This window comes from Ornithodoros turicata, chromosome 10 (assembly GCF_037126465.1).
Source record: "Ornithodoros turicata isolate Travis chromosome 10, ASM3712646v1, whole genome shotgun sequence".
Taxonomy (NCBI): domain Eukaryota; kingdom Metazoa; phylum Arthropoda; class Arachnida; order Ixodida; family Argasidae; genus Ornithodoros; species Ornithodoros turicata.
Window position 1 is genome coordinate 24,699,720 of NC_088210.1, and position 8,431 is coordinate 24,708,150.

Genomic DNA, 8,431 nt, shown 5'->3' on the forward strand with positions numbered 1-8,431 from the left:
TCCGTTTTGAAGGGACTGGTGTCCGATATGCTTTCTTCTCGGCGCTACTTCTTGCTTCTGAGCATTGCGGGTTGACATTATGTTTTCCCGTATGTTTTTTTTTTTTTTTTTAGTTTCATTGAACTGAACCAAATTTTATGTTATCTGTAGCTAGTCTTTCCCTCACATAATCTGTACACGTTAACAAGTATGAACACTCAGTACAGTTTCGAAATACAGGTCGGAATCCTTGATTCTGTCGCACACAGACTCTGCCGACCGGTCCCCCATTCAGAGCCGACTACGCTGTTCTATAACACTTTAAAAAAAAAAGAGTAATTTTTAGCCTCTTTGGTACAGCGCGGTAGTTTATGCCAATTTTAGGGACCATTTATGCTGCTTAAATTTCGGGAGCAAGCAATGTAACTCTAGGAGACTATATAGAAACTAATTGCTCCCCAATCTGCTAATTTCTTTTCCTTGCAGTGAATCTGCTTGCTGGTGTAGAGAATGGAATACATCGGTGCTGCCTGAGAGACACATATAGAGGAGAAAAAAAGAGGGAACTGGTACCGTTACAGCAATACAGAACTACTTGATAACTCGGTGCAACGGAGTTACACTTCCACGACAACAAAGCTCTGCTTTACACAAAAGGTATGTCCAATAGCGAACGAAGCAAAGAGCAGCACGCAGGAAGTCTCCGCGACCCGTCGATTACTTTTACTCTTTCGTTCCCTAACCGTCACAATGTCGCAAGAAATATGAAAAGGGCCCCCTGATGGGAATCAATGCAACGACCATTTTGTCATGATTCATCACCAAGTGGACAAGGAAGTGCGCTGTAAGGCGAAAGAAGAATGCCTTCAAAGATAAAGTGCCTGTACGTAACAGAGACAAGAGCAGAAATACCGAAGGCGGTGCGCGTCTCGCCATTGGCGGGTCGCCTGACCAATGAATGGACTGAAGCTCCCAGTGATCGTCAGGCTGCGTTATTTCCAAGGAGACTCAAAGTAGCTGCCATAAAATAGTGCCATTATTAATGACGTGCCATTACTGTTGTGCTGATGACCTAGATTGAAGCCAGAGTGACTCGGAAAGTCCTTGTTTAAAGCGTGCATGAACGAGAGAAGGATGGCATTTGGGATGATGGTTTGGTCAAGAGCGTACACCCTGAAGACAGAACTTCACCGCATAGCACGCTGTACACTCTAGTACACATAGTACACTCTAAAGACTTCTTCACCACATAGCACGCTCTCCGCCAACCACTATCCCGAGTGACATCGTTCTGCTCCCTGATTGGTCAAAAAAAGGGGTACGCCCCTTTTGGGACACTTATGTAGTTATGTTGGTTGTCCCAAAAAGGCGTACGCCCCACGCATTCCGCAAAAATCAGGAGTGATAACGGTATCATTCTGTGCAATGGCCTTCACCGTGCTATGGGGTGAAATTGTGATTTTAGAGTGTAGGGTTATAGCTACTGATTCGAATAGAGAGGGGGGCGTACGCCTTTTTGTGTCAATTTGGATATATGATAATTGTCACGAAAAGGTGTATCCGCCTCTCTCCTCTCTCTCTTCGAATCAGAAGCGATCACCCTACCATGCGTGGCAATGGTTGGCGCATAGCGTGCTACGCCGTGACCAAAATGTATGTGAAAACTTAACACGACAAAAACACAACACAGCCTATAGCTAGCAAAGAGAGAATGACCTGTCCGTATCCGCACGACACCCGCCCAAAAACGAGTCAAAGAAACGGCTAGCTATACTGAAGATATGAGAGCACCTACACTGTCCGAGCCAGCAAGAAAGCGCACAATTCCTCTGCGGACTTCACACAATAGGAGAGGGAGGCCTAACAAAGGAAAGCTTTCTGGCCGCGCCGCTCGTGATATAAACAGCGTGGGCCCTGCCATATTAAGTCACCACTGCTCCAAAGAAGGCCATCGCAACGCGGACACATAATAGCCCAGGCAACAGATGTTGCCTGAAGGCAGCAGCGGGCCTGTGTCTCGATGACGCCGACCCAAAGCAAAAGATATACGTCTGGCAGCAACGACGGACATTCGTACGCCCACTTTAGTGCTGTATCGAAAGTTTGCACTTCCAACACCGGCGTCATCAGATTTCGATTGGGAAAGCGGCAACGCGTGTCACCGCGGGCACGGTTTCTGTTATCGTTCTTGTTTTTATTTCTTGTCCTTATCGTTGTTATTACATTATAAGAAAAAAAAAGGAATAGATTAGGGAGCAATTATGACTTTTAGTCCCCTAGACCGCTATCAGTCCCCATTTCAGACCCCTCTGATCCCAAAATTTACTCCCAATCACTGCAAATAGTCATTAAACATCTCATAAACTTGTCTTATAACATCTATAACATCTCATAAACTTCATTTATTCAAGGGAGAGACGTACACTCTCAGAACAGAGAGGGGGGGGGGGGATAGCAAGTAGCTTGCCGTTGTTGGTCGCACTCAAGTGGGTATCGTCACGACTATAGCCAAAATATTAAAAAATATATAAAAGAGGGGGAGATGATAGTTCACGATTTCAAAGTGAGCCATAGGCAGGATGACCGATACTGATGGGACGGAGGCATACTGTAGATGAGAGGTGCGCTAGAGTGGTCTTTCCGCGAGGCCTGTTTCTTGAAGAAAACGCACGAGGCCGCGAACTTCACCGCATAGCACGTTGTGCGCCAAACACACTCTTAGAAACGAACTTCGGCGCATAGCACGCTCCTAGCCAACCATCGTCTCGAGTGATATCTTTATCTGCCCTGATCTGTTGAAAACGGGAGGCGTACGCCTTTTTGTGACAATTATGAACAGCATAAGCGTCACAAAAAGCGTACGCCTCCCGTTTTCTACAAATCAGGGCAGATAACGATATCATTCGAGATGATGGTTGGCTGGGAGCGTGCCATGTGGTGAAGTTCATTTCTAAGAGTGCACAGCCACGAATGATAGGGTTATCGCTTCTTATTTCTGGAAAAAAGAGGGGGGGGGCGTACGCCCTTTTGTAAATATTATCATATATCCAAATTGCTACAAAAAGGCGTACGCCCCACTCGCCCTTCGAATCAGGAGCAGTAACCCTATCATTCCTTGCAACGGTTGGCGGACAACGTGCTATGCGGTGAAGTTCTGTTCTGAGAATGTATGACTGTGGCAATGCATATAGTCCCTAAAAGGACTTAAGATTAATTACTCCATCTTTTGAAGACTGTAGCTGCCTTTTGCCAGATATGGCGGGTAACTTTCTATAAGACGATGAGAAGACGATTGAGCGAGATATTCACGGAGCATCCGTTCCGCCTGCGTTCAGCCTCAGAACATGCAGTTACTTTCCTTTACCCCCAGGCCGTGGTTCCAATCAACACCCCGTAGAATATAAAGCCTACGGAATCATATTTAGACGAACTGCCAGCTCTCAGTGGCTTCACTGATGCCTGTCCGCTGAACGGAAGGAAGAAAACATGCACTCTCGTCGGGATGTTGATTCATTGATTGATTGTAAATATCATTCACGAAGCAATAACAGAAGGGCCTAATATCGACTGTAGTGCAGGACGTCACGAAGTCTTACAACATGACCCGAAAAAAGGGAGGATAAGTACTGCGAGGACAGATATATGCCAGTTCAGCGGCACATAGCGTCAAAGGCTGAAGTGAGCAAAGGAACTCGCCAATGTCACCCGCTTCTATGGCTCCTACAAGACTTACACGGTAAGTGAATTAGACCATAGCAAACAGACTCGCAAGTTGTTTTACGGGATATATGTATTGGCGTAGAATGGTAACCGCACACTCTTAAAAATGACCTTCAGCGCATAGCACGCTCCTAGCCAACCATCATCTCAAATGATATCGTCGCCTGCCCTGATTTGTTGAAAACGGGAGGCGTACGCCTTTTTTGTTACAATTATGAACAGCATAAGTGTTACAAAAATGGCGTACGCATCCCGTTTTCAACAAATCAGGGCAGATAACGATATCATTCGAGATGGTGGTTGGCTATGAGCGTGCTATGCGCTGAAGGTCATTTTTAAGAGTGTACATAGGCCCTAATAAAGCAGTAACGGAACAACGGGGTTCCTCACATCATGTACTCTAGTAGCTCCCTAAGTATTATGTTTGCAGTCACGTATTATGTTCGTCAATGTAGATATAATAACTATGACGGTACCGAGGGATTATCTGCCTCTCTGCCATTACCATTATATGTAAGAATTTAGCGGATCCATCACTACCTTCAGCTGAGGGAACACACAGTTTTTTTAAATGTTTACTTGCGAATATTATGAAATAAACGAACTGAATTGAATTGATCAATCTAAAAAACAACGAAGCAGCAGCTTCATCTTTTCTTTCTCCCTTTTCTTGTATTCTTTAGCTTGTTTCAGGCGTTCCTAAGCGCAAAAACTTCACGCATATACATCCCCTATACATACAAGCAACCTAATGCAGTGTTGGACGGCGATCAGAGGAAAGATACGAGAAACTCCGCGGAAAGGTAGGACACACTGAGGCAATAACTACAGCCGTTGCTCGAACGACGCTAACCGCAATTGAGGACCGATAAAGAGAGCTCTGTCCTCTTCCAATAACGATCTCTACCCATAACAAAAGTCGCGGCGAGTCAAAGCGATAGCGCCGTCCGCCGAACACAATGCGAAGCACACAATGGGGGGAAAACGACGCTCCGTCCGGCCGATAGATGGCGCTCGCTCCCGCTTGGCTACTTTTTTCTACCCTTTGCTTTCGTCTTATGAGCGGACTTCGCGCAATGATGATCATCGTGGCAACGATGAGTATATGGCTGCTTCAGGAAGGTAGAAAGACGCGGACGGGCGTGCGTTAACGCTCCCACAAAGCCAAGATAGCGCTAGTACGGGATAGGCCAAGTTAAGTGGATCGTTATATAAGCTCGGGAACACGGACATAACGTTGTGGTAACGTCTGATATACATGTCTGTATCATAAACGACATGGCGAAGTAGTGGGACTGGCTCAACTAGCTGTTTCTGGAACTAGATAGTGGCAATCAGGGCTGCGTATGGGTTACTCAAAAAGTGTAATGAAGTAGCATATACCTGACCGGAAATATAATGAAGTTACATAAGGAGCCACTGAAGCTGAAATGTATTTCCGATACGGTTCCGGTTACTGATGAAATACAATTGTGTTACTTCTGACTCTTTAATTTTAAAGCGGTCAGGTATCACAGCACCTCACAAAAAGTAATTAAAAGTACTTTCATAGCATAAGCTCATGACCTACAATACGAACTAGACGACATTAATGTTAATGTGAATAACGAAACACGTATGTAGAAAACAGAATACACGAAAGGGACAAATAACTGGATTTATTAAAAGAGAAAATAAAAATCAACCTGTCCTGTGTGTGTACACCCGCGATCTCCAGGAAGTCCAGATAGCGATATAGATATAATTCCTGGATATTGAGTATTCATCTGTGAACATTCGCGAGGAGTTTAGCGGAGCTTATTTTCAATGCAGAACGCCACATATAGGTAACGCAATAAGAAGAAAAAAGTGCGTGTTCGCACTTAAATCCGCGGAGAGCTCCTGTAAAGCGTGCTTTCGCTGCACTGCCGCGGTGTATGCAGAAAAAGAAGCCGACCAGCATGTCTCTTTCCTGTGTCTGTCCCTATGTCTCTTTGTCAGTTTGCGTCCTCCAGATTAACTGTTTCTTTGCATTATAGAACAACTGTGTTAATTATCTACCTGAATTCAGGAAGACTATTTATCTGAATATAAGTTATAAAATACTATCTAGCGAGGCACCGATGTTTTCTCCAGTACTCCTCCTCTTCATTTCTAGCAGTGCAGTGCATTTAAATTAATCGCACTCTACAACAGATTTGAATTCCAAACCGAATAGCCACTGGAGTACAGTGCCGCAGACATGGTCCGAATATGCCATTAAGTGGAAGGGAAGGAACAAAATTTGCCTTCATCTTTGGGCATTGTGCAAAACGCATTTAAATGCGCAAGCTTGATAGGGCCACCGTTGACGGTAGTTTTTACTACTTTACTTAATTACTACTTTTTTGGCACGGTTTGGTGTGGGGTCAAATTAATTAAATAAAACTAATTAATTATTTGCATTAGTTCATTAATGATATTAATTAACTAAGTTGAAAGTCATCAAAGCAAATTCTACGCTAAGAACCTCGCGGATCCCTCTAACACAGAGCCTCCCCCACGTTTTTGTTTGTTTGTTTGTCTTTGTCACTGTTATGAACACACAACATCACCGTACCGCAAACAGAGTCCGGCAATACCCTGGTGTCACGTGACCCTCTAAAGCCACAGATGGACCTACACGGTGGCCAGCGCTTTAAAAAAATATAAAGATAAAGAAAAGAGAGAATAGAAAAATGCCCGGTTTCGAAGCTATCGCGGCATCAAGGAACGAGAACACGCGGATATACACAGGATTGTGCTTCTTTCATACATCCGCACACATCATTTTCTCTTAATGTTCACCCTGCGCATCCCTGAACCTCACCCCATATTAACCGCAAGCGCAGAATCCCTTTCAGTGATGATGTCCCACGTCGCCATTTTCTCTTTTATGGACTTAATGAGACCCATGGCAACGCTATCTCCGCGCTTCTTCCATACAAGGTATCTGGAACGTCGAACGACCCACACACAATGGAAGGCTGCGGAAAACGGCGCGAAAATGCAGAGAAGAAAACCCCGATAAAGGACATCATTTATAACGGCGGCGACATTCAATTCGATATATTGGAACAAGGACGCGAGAGCTCCAGCGGGGGAGGGGGAAAGGGGGGGAATGCAGTGTCATTCAATTACCCGCGAAACGGCGACGCGGAGTTTTACAGATTGGAAAAGAAAGAGAAAAAGCGATGAGAGCGAGAGCGATAGAAAGAGGGCTTCGAAAGAAAAAAAAAGAAAAGAAAAAAAGGAAAGAAAAAAAAAAAGAAAAGAAAAAGTTGGAGCTACAAGTAAAGTCTGGAAGACTGGTGGGGACTACTCCAATTTGGGTGGACAACGCAGCCCTTTCATTCAATGCATTGTCAAGGATTCGAAGTCAATGCTGAAAGCGTGACAAAGGGCGACGGATCCTCAATCACGGTAAACGAGGCCATTGGATCGGCTCGACTTGGCTTGTGTTGCACGTATACGTGACCGCAATCAGCTTTAACTCTGGTAATCCAAAAAAGTTTGCCGTCTCAGGTGTGAACGCCAGCCCGATCTGCTTCTCTCTACGTCAGTCCCCATAGCTTACGTCTTTTGTTTATTATTGCTGGAATGAAAATTATTTTGAGGACATATTGGTGCTGCAATAACGAAATACGTTATTTTCTCTAAATCTGTGGCCAATCGTCAGTGCCGCGTATCTCACATTCTCCAGCACAGCGGGCGCGGTTATCGTGTGATTATTAGTTACCACAAACACGATCTACGCACCACCATGTTCAATCGTCGTTCTGGCTCAATGAACAAGCAAATGTCAGAACGAGAAAGAACGACGAGGTAGTGAGATACTTACATGACGCACGTTTAACGTCAATTGTGATCATATCACATATATATACACGAATCAATTGTGATCATGAGCGCCACCGGTACGGTCGAATTATATTCCTCAACTCAGGATGATTTAAACGTGCCCTTAAACCTCGGCACTTTGCACATGAACGTCATCTGCAGAAGATTGTGAGTGTATTCGCTCCCAGATCGAGCAGTGTCGGCGCGCTGCGGAGAAACGATGAACTACCATTGTGTGGACGCGTCTTCTGCTTTTACACGTTTATTCAGTGTTTACTGCAGTAGGTAGAGCATTGGAGAACCGGGCAGTATCGTACCAGTGATCTTCCCGTGAATGTATACTAGAATTACGGAAAAGAACTATCAACTCCTAACATCGGCCCACGTGTTATCCACACTAGAAGGGTGACAGTTTCGCCCCCTATAGGTCGATCTCGCAGTGAATACGGTCTTCTGCATTATCGTGGGTGTAAACTGCTGCGTGTATATTCACGGGAGTGTGTGCTTATCATCAATGAAGAGGAAGAGTGGGTAGCACCAGCGCCGCCTAACCGCTTAAATGACGTCATTAACTGTTAAACCAATCACGACCGCGCTTTCGGCGGCCGTAGCTGTGGAGACGAGACGCCATGAGCCGCATGGGCGGCCAGTTGTAGCCAGAGAAAGCATGAGTTTCAAATAGTCTGTGACGATTGGCTGAAGCAGACGACATGACGACTATATATCTCCACGTTGTTGAAGGAGTGAGAGGAGGCATTACGCAGGCGTTCTTTGTCGAGGTGGCGTTGGCAGTACAGCTGCAAGTGGAGGAGTGGAGAGGATGAACAAGGCAGTGCGGTACTCTTGGGATGCTGACAACCCCCCCCCCCCCACAAAAAAAAGTTGTACATTATTT